Here is a 23,037-nt window from a genome sequence, read left to right as displayed (position 1 = left end):
TCTTTAAACAAAAGCAAGTCTATGACAGGAACCCATTAAAGATACAGCCATGTAATATTTATGCACCTAGCTGCCTCGTGCTTTTAACCCAGCACTCTCAGCTACAGCTTTTTAGCACCTGGGTCGTATTCAGTAAGAATGAAATTCACCCTATCTGCTGAGAGCCAGCACAATGTCTCTGCTTTAGGTGTTCAGAGTATAGGGCTTAAGGGATGGAACGTCCCTCCAAATGGAATTTCATCCAGATATTTCTAAATAAAAATACAAATAGAACACCTTTGAACAGCACAGAAAATGTAATCTGTGAGCCTCAAGCTCCCTGATTACCTTCAGCCAGAAGAGGCAGGCACTGACACAAGAATGGTTTATAAATCCACAAACAAAATGCAGAAACAAAACTTCTCAGAATAGCCAGTACCACCTATGATTGTGCAGATAATGATTTGTGATTAGGAGTGGTTACCACAATGGTGATAGGGAATCTCTTGAGACTTTTACAAAAAGTCCTGACTGTGTGAAATGCCATCCACTTACTCCTGAACCTACTAATTCATTTCAGAATTTTTATTTAAATGCGTTGGGTACTGCAGAAAAGCAAGACCCTGCGGTTGAAAAACCCATTTTGATAATGTTTGAGGTTTCTGGGTGCTACAATTGTACTGATCTGTTTAGATCTCCAAAACAAAGAGATATTTCCCTTTCTTTTTTCACATGAAAATGTCTGCAGGTATGCTTGCATGTATTTTTAAGCTACACAAGTGCACATGAAGCAAAGAGAATTGTTTAATTTATTAACTTATTTGGCTGTACATGCTTTTCCTCAACCCATTCACTCATTTATTTCATTGCCAGTCTCCCAGTCAGTCTTCCCACAGTTTTAAAAGACTGAATTTGGATTCACAAACCAATTTGAGTTGAGGACTCAAATACAATTTCCTGGCCTCCCTTTCCTTGCTGTAGCAAAAGTCTGCAAAAAAGGGAATCCTTGCTGCTGTGAGGTTGGGACTCTGGGAGGTGGGAATTGAAGGACAGAGAAAAGGAAACCAGACATCACTCCCCCTTTCCCACTAAAATCAACTTTGTCTTCACGATAGGTTTTTGGGCCAATGACCACTTTCAACTCACACCTTCTGTTGGAAAAACAAATTAGGAGTCCAGCTTTATTTTGTCAATAGAAAGTTTAAAGTGGTCACTGGAGCAAAAAGCTTTTCAAAGGGTAGCTGAGCTCAACAAGGACAAGGAGGAGGATGTTGAGAAAGCCACAAAAACACAGGCAAATTACAAACCATTAAAGGCTAGGCCATTTTCAATAATAAAGATAAGGCCTTAGAACAGTTCTGGTAATTTGTATCTATTTATTTCTTTAGAAGAATATGAATTACTTTAAAAAGCCTCTGTCAGAGCAGTAAAAGGTATTTTGTGTTTGTGTGTGTCAGTCTTGATAAAAAAATCCACCAGAAAACAGTAAACTAACCAGGCATTTGCTCCCTGAATACATGGGATTATGCTTCACATTTGTGCTGTAAATCATTGGATCCTGTACAAGCAATTGTACTGCAATGGGTTTTGCTATGCTAAATATTTAAACTGTGTGCCCAGTCCTTCAAAGTCTGAGCTTATTCTGTGTTCAGAGCTTTTTAGAGTTGAGTCAATAGCATATTTGTTTTGAATGGCTGCTCCTAGATAACAGTAACAAAAATCCAAAACTTGTTTACATCATTTAACATGCCTAAGAGCTTAGCCTGAGACATTAAAAAAGCCACACAACAAGCAAGCAGAAAAATGCAATCCTTTAGAATAGTCTCTACTGGTGAAAAGAAGTTACACCATCAAAAAGCAAAAAGAATGTTTTGCCAACTCTGGACCAAGAATTGCTTTGTTTTTAAACTGGAGCAATGAGTGGCATAAAAAGACTTCAAGGAATTTCCTCTTCTCCCTGAAGATAGTCATGAGCCTTTCTACTGCCCCAGAGTTTGTGCTGTAGTGATTGCAAGGAGAGGTGCCTCTTGTGGGTCCTAAGCAGGAGCCCTTGTTTATCAGAGTGTGCAAAATGTGGAAAAGAGTCAAAACAAAGCAAATCAGGCAATTCCATCAATCCTGGGAAAACTGTTCCCATCTGAGCAGTACCTTCAGCTATAACATCAGCTGTGTGGCAAATACCCCTGGCCTATTTTAACTTGAATTGCTACCTTAAGAACAAGGCTTCACCAACATGTACACACCAACACTCATGGGGTGTTCTACACATTCTCAAATTGCATTTGTGCTCTAAATTCTGCAAGTAAGGTGATGTTTTTAGGAACAAAGATGAAGCATAATTTCTCATCTGTTTCAAATTACACATGAAGATTACAGAGGCTGTTAGTAAGAAATAGATTAGCATACAGAATTTTCACAAAGGAAAAAAAAATGCAGAAATGCCAAAATACAATTACAGCAAAGGAAATAATGCAACCAGGCAATGATTTACCATCCACACATTTTTAGAATAACAGTTCTAATTGTTAGAATCCAGTGCAGAGTAGTAGACGCAGTATTTGAAAAAACAAGCCTTTCATATGTCTATACTACCTCGAGAGCTCCTGATACCTAATCTGGAAGCATACAAAACTCAAAAAGGTGCCTCTTTTCCAGTGAAGACGTGACTTCCCCTCCAAGGGCCTGGGGCACTGTGCCTCAAATGCTAATAGCTTGAGTTGTGTGCAATAGCCCTATATTGTTTATATAGCACTTCACATGTTCAAAGCACTATGAGATATCAGCCATCACTACACTTTTATGAGGCTGTAAGTATTACCCACTAAACATCAGGGTTCAAATGACTTGCTCTTGATCAAAAGAAACTTTGTGCAGCAGGACTATAATTATTTGAATTTGGTAATTCTCGCAGACCATTCCTATGGCAACACAGAATGAAGAGGGGGATGGGATATTAAAGCCAATTGCTATTGCACTCTGCGCTGGCAGCGAGATGGACACTTGGAGGATCTCTTGGGCAAACCTACACTCACAGCACCTTTTATAGAAAATTACTCAAAAAATCAGGAGCAACAGTTAAACAAAAGGTTTTGAGAGCCCACAAGCATGTTTTTCTATATGTATCTATTTAACACATTCACTGTGAAGAACATAAAACACAACATGTAAATGGTACTGAAGTACTCCAGAAATCCTAAAAGGGGGTTCTGAATTCATTCTGAAGCAGTTTGGGAGGTTTTATACCAAGATTAGTAGGTAACTTAAAAGCAAGTCCATTTTCTGCTGAAAAAGAACTACAGTCTCCTGTCCTATGGCTGACTACAGTAGGACTCAACTTTTAAAAATATAGAATGTTTTTGCTCTCCATTTTTACACATATGTTCTTCCTATGAAAATTCAACTATGCTGACATTTATATCGCTAGTCTCAAAGTATCAAGTCTCTGCTCCTGAAAAAGAACACAAACACAAAGGAGATGCTGAAAAACAACCAATGTATCCACAGTATATATGACAACCAAATAAAGGCTTGACATAAATGCTAGACAGGATAGTTGCTGAAGATTCTTCTCTTTACAACTGAAATCACTTGATCCAAAAATCCAAACACTGAGATTGAAGACAGAATAAGAAAACTCTTATCCTCTGCCTTTCCATCCTGTGCCCATCCTATCCTACAATATTGTCTTTCCCACCTCTTACATTTTGCCTCATACACAGCCCTGGTTTCCACACACACCATATGTTTTCAGAGCACAGCTTCACAGTTATTGGCCTTAGAACCTTGCCTGCAGGGTCACGTGGGAAATAGATCATACTACTAAGACAACAATATAGACCACTACACACAGTCCAGATTCATCAAATGAGAAAAGGGTGCCTGCTTAAAGCTATCACAGGAAGGGGGAGGGAAAGAAATTCTCTTCAAAGGCAGCAATGAGTGCAGAGAGAATTACTAACAGAACCTTTTGTGTTTTAGCCAGGTTGATCATGTTGCTGTGAATATTTACCCACTATCTTACAACTTTCACTCGGCATTTTTCAGGTACAGGCTACACAGAACTCTATGCCAGACTATGCTTGCAATTTCTACTGCTTTGATTAATATTGCCTGAAAAGTTAAATTACTGAAATATTTGCTAAAATATTAAAGTATAACATCACTAGGTGAGCATTACTTCATGGCTATTAATGTAAGAACCAGTTACCATACTCCATCTACTGATCTAAAGAACAGATGTTTGCCTATGATTTATGGACATTGAAATATGTGCATATCTTCCATAAATGGTAATGTGTTCCAGTAACCAAGAGTAGAGAATTGTGATCCATAAGATTGGGCAGTTGCAGGCAGTATTAGAATTTATTTACCAATTTCTTGGCTTTAAATAAAAAGGAAATCTCATAGAGCCAGGGCCTGAATCCTGTATGCTGGAAAAGTGCTTACAATGTCAAACAGGACTAACAACATGCAGTAATAAATTGCAGTTGGGCTCAAACGGGCAGACACAAAAGTCTGTTTAGAACATGAGTGCAACTATGATTTGTTAAGTAAGAGTAACAATTTATATTGATTGAGATGTAATAAATCTAAATAGTAAGCAAAAAGCCAATATTACTGTGTGGGCTTTCACATTAAATATGGGCTAGGAAGTTTCTTTAGTATCAAGATTTAACAAAATACCAATCAGGTAGAACTCTAATGGGCAAAGCATAGTTTTTAGCTCTGCAATTAAATTATTTCTGGAAGCGCAATCAAATATCTGATTGAACTAATATCACTGCTGCTTCTCACATTTGTTCTGTTCCTAAATTAGCTTGGCTAATCAGTATCCCACCTCATAGCATGTGTTGTAAACGTAATATTAGCTGATGGGTTTCATTTCAAGAGCAAAGTCGATTTTTGGACAGCAAACTTACTCAAAAACTTCGTCAAAGCCTACAAACACACAAAGCAGCATGTGTGGAGATGTCACAGTTTCTAGGCCATCAGAACACTGATAAGACAGTGAACTTCAGATCACTCTGTGATGGCTGCGCATGTCAAACAAGTTTGATTTTGTTTAAAAACCAGTTTTGTGGACAATATTTCACCTGAAAGTGTTTTCTGGTTTTCCACCCTCTTATTCTATGAGCAAGAACCAGGAATGTACAAAAAAGCAGCCTTGTAGAATGCAGAATTTAAACAAGGCAATCACAACTTTTTGCTCCTGTCTCAGGCTGGCATGCACTAGCGCTTCAAGATGTTACACAGCTGCTCCTCTTCCCCAGAGATGGCTGTACTCCAGTAAATGGTGAAATACTCCCTCAAACTTTTTTTTCCAACAGACGTTAACAGAGATGTTTCCATAGGTCTAAGGCAACATGAAAACATGGTGATTGTGCGTTTGGATTTCTTGTAAAACATTCCCCTTAGATATACTGCATTAGGAGCTGATGCTGCACTCCAGCACACTGCAGAAACAACTGCAGTCAGTGTCTGCAGAACACAGTCAGAGTCTTAGGTTACAGTGATTGTTTTTTTGCTTCTGTTCTTGCAGATTTTTAGATCACAGAAGAAACAAATACTTTTCATTTTGTCCTGTTGATAGCTGCACAGATTCTTCACCTTTCAGCATACAACTCAAAGTCATCTAAGAACAAATTGAATTTCTAATAACTACAGTCAACTGGATTTAATTCCTTTCAGTGGAAGCACAGCAGTGTCAATACTTACTGGGATTTAGTATTACTGCTGATTTATTGAAAGTAAAATGTCAATACAACATGAAAGTTTGTCATTTTAGAAAGGTTTAATAAAAATGATGAACACAACACAAAAAATTTATATTATAAGAACCAATAACTGATCATTCTAATTCACTTTTTTCCAGATGAGCATCCAGGTGTCAGCTGGTGTAAACCCAGATGCCACTGACGTCAATGGAGCTGTGTCAGTTTACTCTAGCTGAGAATCTGATCCCAAGTGTGCCTCTGCCATTTTTAGACATTGCCCCTGGAATTCACTTTTGCAAGACAATTAAAAAAAACACGTCCACACACTGCATTTCTTCCTGTCCCCAAGTGTTTAACTGGAAGTCTGTTGACAGACTGTGGGAGAGGGCAAGTGGGAGGTGGAAGTAGCCAACAACTGCATCCATGAGATAACTTTGCAGTATCAGTATGAACACTGTTCCGTTGTCTTCCTTTTATACAAATGAATATTTGGCTTCAGAAAGTTTTAACTCCACCTTCCACTAACAAACAATTCCATGTCAGCGAAAGAAAAATGATGCTGTAAACCACGTGAAGTATCTACCTCATAAATTTGCTAACATAGTATTTTAAGCAGTACACATAGATTGTTTTAATGCACAATTAGAAAAAGCACCTAAAGCTACAAGAGCCTCAAGGCCGAGTTCTGTGTATTCACCTAAGCATTTGTTCCTAAGCAATCTCCCTGCTGTACCAGCAGTAAAGGTGGTAGCAGTTCTAAGGCAGCTGTTTGAAGTGGCTTGCAAGCCAGACTGTGATCTGGCTGACATCTTCCATATCTCATCTCATCTGTGTGGGTGAGAGAGGAGGAAGAAAGGAAAAGGTGGGGCAATAAGCAGGGCAGAGTAGTACTTGACAGCTTTTCTAAACAGGGAGAGGGAGCTTTTGCCTCTATTTTGCATAAGGCAGTTGTTAACATGAGTATATTGTATAACAGCTTCCCAGCATTAACCACTACAATGAAGTTGGAATGTTGGTCTTTTGATTCAACATAGCAAGGTCAAAATGGAAAAGGTAATTAATTAGAACTGAAGATGCAGCTCACATAGTATTGAAATAATTGTCTATTTGTGCAAGCACAACAACCATATCTTCAATTTAGGTCAGGCCATCAAGAGGAGGAAAAGGACAGAAGACTGAAGATGAGATGCTCTACTTCACACAGTTGCCCTCTGGAAGGACTTGCAAAGGCAGTCACTTAAATTAAGTGCAGGTCATCAGACAAGATATCTAATCTATTCCTAAGACAGGCAGCCCTAGCAGTCCAAATCCCCATGGCCTTTGCAGCGACACGATGAACTACTTCCTCATGTACCTCTGTCAATTCACGTTAGGTTGCAGTTTTTTTAAAGCGATATTTCATGTACATCATGACCCTATTGCTCAAAGCAAGGAAAGTGCTTTGGTTTATTTATGACCTACTAACCTTAAATTAAAAAAAATACATCCAATCTGAATGTTCACATAAGCCTGCAGATCTGAAATAAAATTTAAAATAAAGCTGGCATTTGTAACAGCTAGATAAGCCCAATAAGGGATTTTAAAAAAATGAAAGCCAGATGAAGGAAGATGAAAGCATATTTACCCTGCATAACCTGCACACATCAGGAATCAGGGCTGGAATCCAGAAATACCTTTTTTACTTAGAAGTTTCAGCCCATTTCACAGGCTAGGTGACCAAGGAAATACTGAGGATCCATTATGGGGGGTGGGGAGGCATTAATAACAACCTGCGAAAGTAATTCCTTCCAAGATGCAATCCACCCAGCCACAAGCTCTACACAGCTCCTCTCCTTCCCCTGCACCCCATCCCAATTGCCAGATATCAACCAGGCAAGCCCCCAACTGAAATGTGAAGTGACAGATGGAAGCAGGGAATAAGGGCATAGGAATGAGTACTGAAAGAAATGGAGAACAGAAAACAAGCTTATAATAGGGTAGATGTTAAATATGAGCAACCCTTAATCATAAAGTTAATTCATTTGGCTAGAACAAAGTTGAACAGATGCATGTAAGACTGAGTTGGAGAGCCTTATTCTCTCATCACTCATGCCAGTGTGCAGAGGTCTTCTCCTAACATCCATGGAATTAAACCTTGAAATTTCAGTACAAATAAATGGAGAACTAAAAATAATCACAGCTAAAGTATTGGCAGCAAATATCCTCTGCTGCTGTATTGGGAAAGGAAGGTGGGTTGCCACATTTAATTAAAATGTATTTGATTTAGCTATATTCATAATCAAAGTGGCCTTCATAAACAAAACACATCTAGGCCACCATAATAGTTTATTCTGTTCTGGTCTAGTTCTCCAGTAGGCTATATTAATGACTTGTTCTTTTAGCTGTATTCGATGGAAAATACAGTTGAGTCAAACAATGCAATAAATAAATACCTCTACACGCAGAGCAATGCATTGAAAGAAACGGTTAGGACCAAGTCCTTGTCATAGTCTTTGTTTGCAAAATAGGCTGGGGCAGCAAACTGATCAACTCCAGTTCTTACGTGTGGGTTCCCTTAACACAAGTACAGACAAAACCCAAACATTTATAAAGCCTTATAAATAACAATGGAGGGGAGACACAGAGAGTAGAGGGCATCTTTATCCAAAGGATAAGGTAAACATACAGCAATTCATGTAAGTCAATGAATCAGTCACGGAATTTCAGCACAGTTAAGAGTGGACCTAGCCTTAGCAGAAAAGAATTCTGACAAGCTGAGCTTCAAGAACACCTGCATAAGAACTCTGCTCACAAATGAAAATAAGGTAAAATTTCTAGATTACCATGTTTTGTCTTCTTATACAGCTTCTAAAATTCTTCTGCAACACAAAACCCACAACCTTAATTTTTAAGTATTATTTATTTTTAGTAATAATTACGACAATTGAGTTGGAAAGCTCAGAAGATTAGGAAAAAGTGCTGTGTTACTGTGGAAATTTTTAAGAATAAGGACTTCACTGTGCGATGATCAGCTGGATGTGCACAACATGCTGAAACAAAAAAAAATTACAATAAATATAGGTCAAGCCTTGACAGTTGCCTTTTTTCCTCCTGAAAACTATCACAACAGGTTCTGCATGAGTGAAAATTTGTAAGGAAAAAAAGGCCTTCTGTCTCTGAGATATTTTTTGAAAAATTAAGCCTTCTCTAAAGAAAATTTATTTTTATCAATCCTAAACAAGTTTTTATCCAATTGAACCATGTCAATAGAAGCAATTTTTCTCAATTGAGAAATCTCTAATTGGCAACACTAATTTTTAAAACTCTTATCCAGCTCTGTTCATTTATGGGATCTCATGTTTTTTCTGTGAAGTTCAGTCTTGTGAAATAACAGACAACATTAATCCACTCGTGCCTGGATCTCTAACCTTTATTTTTAAAGCCTGAGTAAGAGAAAAATATTTTCTTTTCATAGAAAGAAGTCTGGGAAACTGCCAGCTCCTTGCAGAAAGACTGAAACATGATCAGCAGAGAAGGGTGTTGGTGTCGGTAAGAGAAAAATGATTCAAGTTGCATCATCTGTATAATTAAAATCACTGCGTGAATTTTGATTTTCCCCCCCTACTTTCAGAGATTTGAGGATGCAGTCAAGTCAATGGAGTTCTGTTGTAGTGGTTGCTTCAGTGAACATTCAACGCTGTCGGTGAGTTTGGAATTAAAGTGAAAACCATCGACCGTTGATTGTACCCTCCAGCTAACCATCCTCCTCCTTACTTCATGCTTTCAGGCCTTAACACCGAAGATAGCAACCTAACCATCTTATGATGTTTCTCCCTCACCCTGCCAAGCTTTACAAAAAGGTCACAATCAACATTCATTGCTGTCGGTGGGTTTAACTATGTGGACAAGCTCACTGAACAATGAATGCAACTGTGGCCCCACATTGTACAGTTGCTGTTAAGAGGAGCAGCAGCTCTGAAGGCAATAGTGAGAAGCAAACACTTCTTATGAGCTACAGTTCTCTGGTCAGAAAAATAGTTGGGGGTATCGACTTTTTGCTTGCTTGGTTTTGAGTGTTTAACTTAGCTGACTGGGAAAAAAAACTTGCTGCCTTTTTCTGGAGTATTGTTCTCACAGGGTTCAGTACCATGAAAATGTGAAAATTCTTATTTAGTATGTATGCAGAAAAAATGACAGGATAGGAAGCTCTGTATATCCACTCCTAAGGATTCTGACATAAGAGGAAAGAATATTTAATTGCCATTTAACTAGGCAATGTTGAAGAGTTCAAAAGTTTAGTCTATACTTATGACAATACAACTGGAAACAAATGGGATTTAACAGTTATGGATAAAAATTTTACATCAAAAAATATGAATTAATTTTACATTAAGCTGATTTTAAAAAAATACTATTGCATTTGCTATTTTTAGGGATGTGAAAGATGACAAAGAAATGTAGATCTAGAAATAATAATGGAAAAGTGGTTAAATTTTAAAGTTACAGTAAACTGAATACCTATGTCATGCTCTGAGTTTTGCAATAAGAAAATAAAGTGTAAATAAGCTCACAACTGTGTCCTTCTTTCTTTGCAACCTTTTTTAACCTGGTCAGACACACAAAAGAACCAGTCTATATTTCTCACTTCACACAATCATCCAAGGTAAGTTCTACCTTTAGACTCAAATACTCTGCAGCAGAAATTGCTTACAAAATCTGGAAAACTCACAGCATATCATCATATCACTCATATCATTCTTCTCATTATGGGAATGTTTATAAAGAGTACTTTAGTGGGACTATTTACAAAGTTTACTCAGCACATTAGTCACACAAGTACTCTTGTGTACTAAGCTTGCTTGGTCTATCCATGCTTCTCTGTGTAGGAACTGAACAGAAAAGTGTCAAAGCTATCATGGAACAACACGTCTATAGCCACTTCTTGAACTGTTACCAGTCTAATTAAATTGTAGGAATGCATTTCAGCAGTTCAATCATGAAAGAGATCAGTCCTCTGTTACATGTGAAACTAACATTTATAGACTCAAAAAACATGACCACAATAGCAATATAAATCCTGAAATTATTTGGACATTGTTTAAAGGGGGTGTTTGGGAAGATTATCTTTTTTCATTCCAATATTTACTGGAGAAGAACCCACATGCTCTGTTGCTCACTGAATACTATCCTGGTCAGAGACAGAGGAGTAAAGTATTAAAAGGAAGAGTTGCTATGGATAAATGATTTCTCAGCAATGCTGTTCACAGATAAGCCTGTATCTTTAGGTTTACCCATTTCTACAAAAATGGGAATTTGAATTACTAAAGACTTACATATTGCAGGGAGATAAAGATCATATTAAAAGAATCAGAGGTATACATTCTGTCTAGAAAGAGAAAATTTCAAATTAGGTTGTAGCTAGTATGTTTTTGTTACAAAACAAAGTTCTTTACTGAAACTTAAAAACCAGCTCTTCATTTTGCGAAACACTTATTAATGCTTGTTGTAGATGCGTTATGTGCCTTTAACAGAGAAAATACTTATTGAAACAGAAGAATCTGGAATTTCTCAACTCTGGGAAGAGCTAATATCCTGGAACATGAGTGGTTTCTGTATATATATTTTCTCTGCTAACTGATAATGCCTGAATGATTAGCATTGAGGAGGGACAGACTCCACTGCAAGAAAAAGATAACTTTAAATCCTTTTTTAAGGCAGTACTTTCCCTCAAAACACACATCTCTCCTGATTTCAGTCATCATTTTGTTCCATATACTTATGAATGGAAGAAGAACTATTCATACCCCACTAAGTCAGGGTGCAGGAACCTCAGCCAGCATTGACCTAGGCACAGATAGCACAGATTGCAAATATGAAATATTTCCAACTTGACTGCAAGTTTTTACTGGTTTCTGAAGAGAAGAATGACTTTTTAATGGTGCCTAGCATGGGCATTTATCAGTGGTTTTAGTTACACCGTGTTTTCGTATAGAAATGGAAAAATGTCTCCTTAGTGCACAGACATGTAGTACTTCATACAACCTGAAATCAACCTCTACAGACTAGTTACTTAATATTCACTGGAAAACAGTTCCATTATTCCACTCCCCACAAGAAATGCTGGCTTGCACATACGTTTCCTTATGCTCTAAAGCCACAGAACAATCCCAATTTGGCAACGATAACTGTGATATACTGTGGAAAGGTTTCATGGTAATTTTCATGGGTTTTGTTAATAACATACATATGTACTCAGTACAATGCCCACAGGCCACAGAAACATTCCAGAAAATTGCTCCTCATTGTCATTGTAAATAATTCACTCACAGCAATATTTTTAGGTCAAGCATATCAAAGTTGCAGTAAATGCAATGGACCTTGACATAATAGGAGCACTGCTTTTACCGCAGTGGAGGAAGAGAGAGGGAATGCACTTCCCATCCATGAGAGATCAGTTGCTGCTCGCCAGTGTGCCCATCACCGTGCTTGAGTACAGCAGAGGTGGAACTAAGGGCTTGTTATGAGGTTTGGAGTTGTTGGGATTTTTAATTACCTCTAAGCTCTTTTTTTCTCCCTGGCTTCTGGCATAAGATGATTTAAAACATCCAACCCAACAGCTTCTGCATCAATGCTATAACTTCTGCTAAGCAAGTACAGAAACACACTTGATTGTACCTCTAAAACCACAAGTCAAAGAATTTCTATGATAGAAATAGTCTGTGATATTCAGGACCATGGCAGCATGAATATGATAGACTTGCTTTTTGGCACAGCTGACACCACAGCATTAACATCTCTTGCTTTACAGATGGTGAAGTCACACAGTAAGTTAAAGAGTTAAATATAGAAGTCATTTATAGTTGAAATAGAAGCAGTATAGAGACAATTTTAGACTCCAAACATGTCTTCTGGGAAAATAAAAAAAAAGAATGCTCCTGCAATCCTGACTTGTACCTCATGTAAATACCTGTTTTTCTTGCCAACCACCTTTTTTCCCCTATTAACGTATATCTTTGTTCCTTGCCACAGTTGCAATGGTAACCAATTATTTTTCCAAGCATTTGAATGGTCACACCCATTACAGAATAATTTTTACATCTTGCCTTCTCTTTTATTTAGGTTTGTGTAATTTTGTTTGAACTTTAGTTGTTTTTTTTTTTCTTCCCATACATCCTCCTTAAGTGCAAGTGCCAGAAACTTAGACCACATTCCAAAGAGCCCAGGCAGGGCTAGCTGAAATAATCTGGTGTCTCTTGATTTTACAAGAAATCACTGATCCTTTTCAGCCAAAAAAAGCACTTGTAATGGCACCACACAGTTAACACATTTAAATTTATCTAACATTATTCCATAGATACAGAGTCCACAAGTTCTTTCCTAGTTTAAAATAGATTATTTCATCCCCTTGAAATGCACTACTTGCAAATTTTTTTAATTTAAGAGGTTCTTTTTCACAATATAGCTCCTCTTCCTCCTCCCTCACCCAATCACTAATATTTTGAAAATTAGTCAGAAATTACATGGCAACACATAGAAGCAGGGATGAACTTAGAATACAAGCAGAAGCCTATCAAGATTTAATTTTAAAAAATTAAACTTTCCATTGCACTGCATTTCTCCCACATTATTTTAAGAGTACAAACCGAAAAAGAGGCAGCAGAAGCATAATGATTAACTTCTCCTGATGTCTGTACCTAAAGGGTATTTACAAGCTCAGTATTTCCATGGCTGTGGTAGAGCCTTCACTTTATAACAACCAGTTATCACACTGAATACAAATATACATAACAGAAAGTTTATGTTTGAGTTTAGCAATTATTGACCTGAGGAGGAAACATGGTAAATCTTCAAATTGCACAGCTTTCAAATACAATTCTGATGGAAACTGACAGAAATGCCCAGCTTCTACATCTTCTGATGAGCCTGCCTTTGTATTGCCACTAGAAAGGAGAACGCCCTCCTCCTCCTCGATTTGGATATGAACTAACACCAGAAATTTAGAGAAAGCTTCAGGTACAGAAACTAATCCACACAGCCATGAGGGACAGAACAGAAACTGCCTGTATTTCAACATAAATCAGAAATAAGCCCCCCAGTTCTGCAGACAGAATATAGGGCCACAGTACATATTTTTATCTTTCCTGATTCTGCTTCATGAAATAGAGCTGCTTCCAACATAGCCCTAAATTTTTGATGTTTTAACAAATCTGCTTTAATCTAACAAGTTCACAAAGAGATTATAATGAGACCTGATAATATAAATGTCTGGGTTGTGTTTTGTTTGGTGGGGTTTTTTGTGAGTGTTTTTTTAATAATTTTTTTTTTTCACTAGGAATGTCACACTACTCTTCATAATGAAAAAAATGTCAAAAATGGACCAGATAGCACAAATCTATGATACCAGTGTTCAGAAGGTTCAAATACCAGGTCAGGTAAAGAGGAGGGAGAGCTGGAAAGCAACAAGTGCCTGGCTTTCAAGATAGTGGAAGTTCCACCTTGCATTCAAGAGAAATGACAATACACATAAACTGCATATCTCAACTATGGTGTCATCTCTGGGTACCAGCAATTTGTCCAAATAATCATACTGTTCAGCTAATTGATTGCATGGATCTATTATTTAGTGATTAAACAGTTAAAGTATTTTGCCACAGGCATTTTGAAACATTGAAACAAAAAGAAATACAAAAATATTTGTTTTAGCTAGTGAGAGTTGAGTCCAGGTGGTTGCCCTCAAAAGTCAACATCACCATCTGATGTGTAAAACATTTCTAATTATCATAGAGCACACCCTGTGCTAATTACTCTGCTTGCCTGAAAATAATGAGCCATAGTAAGCCTCGAGTTCATGACAATAGATTTACATTTAAATGCCATCCAGTTCACTCAGTATCAATATGCTGCTGGTTACCAGACTGAGAGACATGAGGAAATTAGGCTCTCCCACAGACAGTGAACACGCTTCAGGGAGGCCACAAACTGCTAGAGGGACAGCAAAACTAAAGAACTTTGAGAGATATTCAGGATATAACTGTAGGAGACAGCAGGAGAAAAAAAAAAAAAAAAAAAAAAAAAAGACATTACTTTATAGACAACAGCCAGCTGTGGCCTAGCAAATCTTAAAAGAAATCTTTGCAGACTCTCCAGGAGTGTCTCTGTACATCCCCAAAACAATAGCAGGAGATTGTTCCAGAAGTTCATGTGGATCATGGCCTGCTACCTAATGAATTCAGATTCCCTGCTGGTTTTGGAGTCAACAGTTTCAGTAAAATTATGCCAGTTTGTGCAAGCTGAGGATTTGGTAAGCCAACATACAAGAGAACTGTAAAAGAAGTATGGTCCCACACATCCTACACTAAGGGAAAAAATGCAGAGGTAGATGTCACTCTTGGGGGAGGAGGAGAAACAAAATAACATGTACTTGAAAAAACACCAGTTTCCACCTCCAGAGAGAGCATTTCTGCCCACAGACAAACTGTGGGTGCCCCACACAAACAGCACTTGGACACTTCACTCTGCATAGGTGCAGATTACTGCTTGGCAGGTACAAATAAGGAGCTTCAGAACACAACAGGCAGGAGAGTATTTTTGGGCAGAAACATGTCACCCACATTATGATAATCTGGCCTTTGCCACCACATGACAGTCTCCTCAGCTTCACAAAGCTCGAGCTATGTGGGTGGGAAAGAGCTCACAGCTTATTTTTGGCTGGCGATGGCTCCCACAGCACAAGTGTATATATTTGAAGCAATGGCAGCCTGTTTCCTCTCCCTCCCTTCACATTGTGCACTTCCATCATTTCCCATTATTCTGACACAGAGCTAGCCAAGTAAGCCACTTATTGGTTGCATCTGAGAAAAAAAAATCAAAGCAAAACATTATCACATCTTTTAAAATATCTCCTGTCACAATACCCAGGGGCTTCTTTATTTTGGGAGCTTTTTGGCATCCCTCTCTGGCCTAGAGCTACATATGGACTTCAAATGTGTATCAGCCTTCACCAGACATGATTTATGTTCTGCACAATTAGACAATGCAGGTACACGTACAAATGCTGCTAAGTGCTGACTGCAAGTGCCTTCTGGAACGAGCTGACATGTATCAAGAGTGAGATAATCAAACCACAGGTCTGCTCAAATTGAATACCACAAACTGACTGTTAAGGGTGAATTCTAAAAACAAAACCAACCAAACAAAAAAAACCTCCCCTTCTTTCATCTCTCCATTGCTACATCACCCATCCCATCACTGCCTTTTGTGGAAGCAGACAAGCACTTAAGACACTTCATCCTCGCAGGAGAAAAATAAACCAAACCAAAACCAAACAAAACATTACATTTCCTTCCTCCTTACAGAGATGCCTATCTATATGGGAACAGGATTTCAGCTTTAAACCTTGTATTGAGATTCTAAGGCATTGCTGTGTCTATTGCTAATTAGTCAGGAGCATTGCTGAGGAGTAATCCAAGTCTGAGACATGCATGCCTGTGCAGAAGGGTTTGTTGCTTGAACTTAGGAGTGTGCCTTTCCCATCTTAGCATCTAGCACTAGAGGCTCCTCTCTACTTAGGTGAGCCACCAGAGTTATATTTTCCCAAAACAGAAATCTTTCTACCTCATTCATTTTCTGTGAGGAGGTCAGATTAGCTCACTATACTCGTGACAGATTTGCCAGGAGGATGTACTATCCTTTGATGAACTGAAACTAAAAACTGATTTAATCAAAGTGCCTACAAATAATAGACCATGTTTTAACGACTATTTGTAGTTCTCAAAACAGATTATTTTGCCTTCTTTCTACCACAAGTAAAGTGTTATATATAACAAGTGTTTATATACATCTGTAAGGTCTACAAATAAATTTGGACTTGGATCCCAAATCAGTAAGATCACATTAGCAGCTTCCTGCAGTTGAGGTCCCAGGTGCTGGCACCACTATGCTCCTCTCAGAGGAGGACTCACAGCTGAAAGGCAGAGAAAAGAACTCTCACTTGCTGAGACAGAACTCAGTATCTCTGCACGGCACCCAGACACGGGTGGGGTCCTGAGCTGCCTACAGCTGATGGACCTTGATCATCATCAGAAGCTGTGAGAGCCGCTGCTAAAGTGAGCCCAGAGCCTGCACACAACGCTGCAATGTGAGCTCAGGCTCTGGGCTCACTTTGAGACTGTTGGCTGCTACATTTTATCAGCTCTTTTGGAAATAAGGCTGCTCAGTAACTGCTTTCCAAGCTCTCACATATGTACAATTCCCATCAGCTACAAGTGTAAATTTGCAAGCAATGGGAACAACACACACTCAGTCTGATGGAATCTGAGAGAAGGTAAAGCTGTCACCAGATGGCATTTTTAAGTTTTGTAGAGCCAGATATTCAGAAAGAACATCTGAATTTTGAATGCTTCATTGTTTTTCAGGTTTTATTTTCTTAAAAGCTCCCAAACACAGCATTTGCTCCTTGAAGTAATCTTGTGATATTCTGTGGCTAAACCTCCAACAGCTCATTTTTCATGACTACATACCTAGACTATAAGAGCCCTAAATTAGTACTTGGGTACAGACTGCTCAAAAATTCAGTCTAAAATGTCAGTAAATAAAATTCTTATGAATATAATTTTGAGTCAGCCCTAACAGTAGAAAAAATAAGTAGGTTGCCTGTTCCTTTCCTACAGGGAAACATTGCCAAAAATATATAACTGTCACTTTTCATCTTTGGAATAATGTTAGCTACTGAAAAAAAAAGATTCACAATGAGCAATTATGTCTTCAGCTTTCATGTCATTTTACATCATTCCACTATCAGCCATGCTCAAAAGCTTAGAGGCACCATTCTAGGTCAGTGACTTTTGCAGGCAGTGTATTCACTGTTTGGTAATTAAATTAGATACACTTTAAAAAACCAGATTCTGAAACAGACAGCCACTTATAAACACGTGACCAAATGTATCACTGCCACTGATGACACTGGATGTGGAAAATTCTGCATGTTAGCAATCATTAACTATCACTGAGGATTATAAATTTGAGGATTATGATATTAAGAATAACTGGATCAGCAAATCACTGCAGAGAAAAATCTTTAAGATGTAGCTAAAAGCCATATTGAAGGACTGACCTACTTTTCATCACCAAGTTTTATTTATACGTGTATAGAATTTTTTCTTATGGTTAACAAAACATCTCCCACCAAGAAAGCTCTCAACTACTAAAAAAGCTAAATAGAGAATGAAATATTGCAGTAGATGCTCAGCTTTTAATAAGGTTTTAGCCTGCCTCTCAGGCAATAGCCACAAGTGCTGTTTCAGATAAAACTTTAAACAGCAAAATATGGGCACTAATTTTCACTTTATGTGGAATTTTTCTGGATAAATTATTAACTCTTGACATAAAATTGGAATGTTAAAAAGCTACTTCATATCAAACATAGCTCAGAGGCATCTATTTGTAAAAAATACATTGCTTTGCTGTTTTTTCAAACCTTGCATTTGGAAATTAACATTTAATAAGTCAGAAAAAGATCTGGCAGGGGCTATAAGCCATGTTCTTTGTAAGAGCAGATCCTATAATTCTTCAAGGGACAAATAGACCTTTAAAAAAAATAAACCCAAAAAACCAACAACACACCAAACTAAAACAACCAAACCCACAAACAGAGTAATTTAGAAAGGTACTGGAAGAAGATAAGCAGTAATGTTAATGGACCAAGGCATGTAAATGATAAGAACACAAGTTGAAGCCAGTCTGGTAATTCATGTGTTTTCACTTATTTCTCAACAATAGCAGAAGTTATTGCTATTCCATTATTTGAGCAGACATTCTGCATCCACGAGGTGCAATTCACTTTTTGTTACCTCAGTTCCCTTGCCCCTAATAGACATTCATACGAAAGTATTCATTTATGACAACCATGCAAAAAGTTCTAAATTTACAATCAGTTTTTCTTTAATCTGGAGACTGAACCATTGGCTTTTTATTTCAAGATAGACACAAGCTACAAGACACAATCCACAGCCACAGATTATTAAAATACCCTGTCCACTTATGCCTGCAGACCACTACAAACACTGAAAGCAGCCCCACAAGCTAAAGATGTCACTATTCCATTGTAGCATTGCTATAGGTACTTCCAAAGTCCTGAACTGGAAAACTATTCTTTCTGTTTGCAGGCCTTGTGTTGGCTGAAACACATGGAAAAACTGGCTTCAAGGAGGAAAATGCAAGCCAGCACATGTATATTTCTGACTATTACAAAACATGAGGCTGAACAAGGGGTTTCTGTGTCCCTTCCTGTGCCACAGGTAGAGGTTTGCAGGGTGTCACACTCAGCTGCCAGCAGGTGTTGCACTGGGCAGCCATGTAAAGCCCCTATTCACTGAACTCTGTCACTGCAGTTATGTGCTCTGTATGGCAAGGAAAACAGAGAAAACAAAGAGCCTGTTATGCTTTAACTTCAAAGCCTCATGCCCCAAGCTTCAGCTCTATACCTCAGGCAGTGCAGCCCAGAAGAGAGGCAGCACAGTCTCAGGTAAAGATATTTTTCTGCTCTAATAATCTAATCTCTGTAGTACTTCTAAGAGATTTGGAGAGGTTTTTTTTAAATCTTAAATATAAGCATAGTAATAGCAGAAGGTCATCTGACATTTGTCATTTGACTGACAAGTAAATTTCACTCTGAAGCTTTCCAGGTTCACAGGAAGGTTTTGTCTGAAAGGTCATAGAGGAACCTTAAGTTTACCCACAAGTGCTGCAAGAATCTTGCTGCACAAGAAGTTAGGAGATAGTGATCTTCCCAGGTTACAGTTATCATTATCCAGTTGCACCAATTTCCTCTCCAGGGGTAGAGCTTTTACGAAATCCCTAAAGCCTGTGTGCAATATTTATTCTGTTAGTCTAATTAAAGGTATTACTATGTACATAGTTACTGAAGCTGTCCCCAGTGGTGCTTCACATCATAAATAACAGATGTGAAATGTTCTCCTATTGGGACAAGCACTAGTATCAATTCTTATGCTATCTCTTTAACCATTACATCACCTCACTATTTCTTAGGAGTTTTCTTAAAGGGAGAGAAAAAAGTACCATGAAAACAATATTAGTTTGGAACAATTAAATTTACTAGATCCTCATGAGCCCATATAAAGATATAAGAATTTTGATAATGTAAAATGACACAAGGGAGCAGTACCAAATTTCTGATGTTCAATTGCATAGGTCTGTGCCAAAGATTAGTCCATGAAAGATGGAGGAAGGGACCTATGGTTCCCCAACATACTTGCAAGCTCCCTTTTCCCAATTTTATCCTTAATTCTAAAGCTGGCCAAGATACTCAAATACAACATCAGGTTCTCAGAGTACTTGTTGAATAGTCCTGACTTGGAACAGAAGCTTTCCCACCCCACTCAATGGCTTTTTATTTGGAGGGCAAATAACTGACAACTGCCTTGAACCTTACTAGTGCAAGGCTACATTATTGGTTCTCTCTTTTCTCAAGGCCTATTATCCCATTGTACTGGAAATTTTACAGTCTGCTCCTTAGAAATCCTCAACACAAGTCATTCTCCTCACATACCCTGAGATTTTTCAAAGTTGGACTATTTATTCCAATATTAATCCAAGGAATTTAACTTCAGCCAAGAGACAAACAACGATGTGACTCCCCTTATCCTGGTCCCACTTCTTAAAGATGTAAAAGATTGTTCCTCTTTCCAGGCATCATCAGTCCTCCTACTAAGCTTTTCAATCTTTTCTTGGAACCACATCTTTCAGGCATTTTTTCAGGAAAAAGTTTGCAGAGAGATTAGAAAGTTTCACATATTTGACACTGTCAGCACCAGGACACTTGGCAGTAGAAAAGAAAACCTCCTTGAGGAGAAGTATATCAGAACTGAAGAAAGACTTGTAGACAAGAGCACATGTGCCATGTTCTCAGTGCAGGCCAACAGTGGAATGGAACAAGTGACACGTCCCACGGTGAAGCCTGCAGGCATCCTTGCTGGTCCCTAGGCAGCTGTGCTTTGGGACAGCAGGGAAGGGCTCAAGTGGCTCAGGCACTGGGACACCGATGGCACAGGTGGATGCTGTGCATGGATTAGGTCAGGCAGAAATGGGAGGAGGATTAAGGAATTGTAGCACTGATAGATGAGAAAAGAGCACTTCATAGACAGATTCCAGTGAGAAAAGGTTTAGAATGGTTGTGTGAAACCAAAACTTAAAAAGAAAAAAAAGTAAGAGAGACTACAGAAGCATCAGATGGTGTCTCAGCATAGGTTAAAATATAATTCAACAAAAGGAGGTGAGATATTTTGCAGGAATGGGGAAAACAGGCCAATACATGTCTCAGAAAAAGGATCATGGAGGGACACCAATGACTGGCATGCAGCTGTTGGAACTCTTCCTGCTCACATCCATGTTTGCTAACAAACCTTGGCAATCATCAGTGCCCTTGGTTTAGACAAAGATGGCAGAATGAGAGCCAGCAGGGCTTACCTGTGCAGCAACAGCCCTACCAACACAGGCACCCATCTTTTCCAGACCCTCATGTTTTAAGGTAGCAATCTGGGCCCATTGCCTTGCTGTGACTCTGGGCTGGAGTCCACTCAAAGGTGGGCTTATATGGACCAGAGACTGGCAGTAGCTGGCATGTCACTGGCCTTGTCCCCTTCCAGAGAGCCAAAGGCACCTGTCCTGCCCCCTGGATAAGATATTAGTGATGTAGCACAAAGAATCTTTGATAGCTTACTCTCAAAATAAGCTTTCCTACTTCTAGCATTTCAATAGGAACTGAGAGTTAGAAGGATCAAAAATGGCAATAAATTTTGCTTTTACAGCTACCAGGTTTTCTTCCCCTCCTTGTGAGAGCATTTCAAATTTGAAGGAGTTGGCTGTTTTGGAGGAAAATAATGTCTGAGAAATGCATTGTGGATTCTGGCAAATCAGTATTAGTTCTTTTGTAGCCAGACCAGGATAAAAAGCCTTCAAGTTTTCATTGCTCTATTTATTTATTGAAATGTTTTGTCTCTGGGTGGAGTTTTTGAGGATGAATATCCCATTGCTGCCAACATGCTCAGACAGCCATGTCCATGCAGAGCTGCTGATCCCATGTCACACCAGGCAGTTGTCTGCACAGCCATATCAAAACAAATAGTCAATTTTTGTTCTCCACGTTGGTTAATCAAGATTTCTCATTTCTTCTGTTTTAAGAAACGTTCTCAAGTTATACTTATGTTGCAGGAACTCTTCACTGTGTGATGCTTTTATATGCACAACAGAATGGGCCTCATCCAGGAGGCCTTAGACAACTACTCACAGCAGTACCTGGCTAAATTCTTTCATCCTCTTGAAATACTACTTGGAAGCTGCTTTGTCCTAAGACAAGCCATAGTCAGACTGCTTTTGCTTTCTGCCTCAAAACTTAGCAAAAACACAGAAACAAAAGAACAATAAAGGCATTTTTGATTTTCTTAAAAGCAGCAAAAACTGTTTTCTGGGAGTTAATTTTTTTCATCTCAGTTCTCTTTTCTTTGAGCCAACTTCTTTTTTTCCCAGACTGTTAGAGTTCATAAAAAAATCTTCTGGCTTCTAGCAAACTTATGTTCTACTTTCATCTAGAAAGGCATAAATGTGTTGAGCCAAAACCACAGTATTCACCACTATTAGAAACAATCTGTGTAGGTTTTTTACATCTCTGTTTGCAGTGCCATGTACAAAACTCAGTACATAACCACAGCACTAACCTTTCCAACTGTCCACACACGTCGTGCTCTGGGTAAACACTCATATATAGCAGCAGTCTGTGCAGGGGTTTTTTATGACTGGGATCAAAATAGCTCCCTCAACTTGTATGTGTGAATATTGCCTTTATCATATAACCAAGACTCCAAAATTAGAATTACAGTGGGTATTTCTGCTGATCTGAAAGATTTAGCAGCTCTTTTCTCATAAAAAATTCTATTTGAAATAAAAAATTAATGCTTCCAAATCTAGTACTACTGTACACAAAGTAGGAAAGAGACAGTAATTCGGTATCTCAATGAATTTTTTAAAAGAACATTGAGCCAAAAAACTCAATACCCACAAATGAGACATTGGAGAAAAATTTTAAAAGGCCGTGTGACAGGTTCATTTTTTGTATTGTTTTATATGGACAGACCTGACATTCAGTGCAACTCTGGTTTGGAAATCATTCTTCCCTCAGATCCTCTATCTTGAAGAAACTTTACAGCACTTAAACATGCAATAAAGTCCAAACATTTTGTGTAACTGGACTTCCATGTCCTGTTCCCCCTCAATAAAATAATGGGTTAACCATAAAATAGTAGAACAAGTCTTTTGTGATTTCTCAACTGCGTCATCAATGAATCAAAATGGG

The 23,037-nt window shown here is 38.3% G+C and overlaps 1 long non-coding RNA gene across 6 annotated transcripts in view; it reads left to right on the top strand.

Annotated features, from left to right (window-relative positions):
• LOC131087127 (uncharacterized) overlaps positions 1-10,238 on the top strand; it is a 61,122-nt gene extending 50,884 nt beyond the window's left edge. For 3 of the 6 annotated variants that reach the window (XR_009114842.1, XR_009114838.1, XR_009114843.1), the window contains one exon: positions 6,835-10,238. This is a non-coding gene — a long non-coding RNA (uncharacterized LOC131087127). The remainder of the gene's footprint in view (positions 1-6,834) is intronic. The other 3 variants (XR_009114839.1, XR_009114840.1, XR_009114841.1) reach the window with 3 other exon arrangements.
• The last annotated feature ends 12,799 nt before the right edge of the window (positions 10,239-23,037 follow it).

The sequence above is a fragment of the Melospiza georgiana genome, chromosome 9 (genome assembly GCF_028018845.1).
Source record: "Melospiza georgiana isolate bMelGeo1 chromosome 9, bMelGeo1.pri, whole genome shotgun sequence".
NCBI lineage: Eukaryota > Metazoa > Chordata > Aves > Passeriformes > Passerellidae > Melospiza > Melospiza georgiana.
The sequence above is the reverse complement of the archived record's forward strand: the minus strand, read 5'-3'. Positions and strand labels throughout refer to the sequence as shown.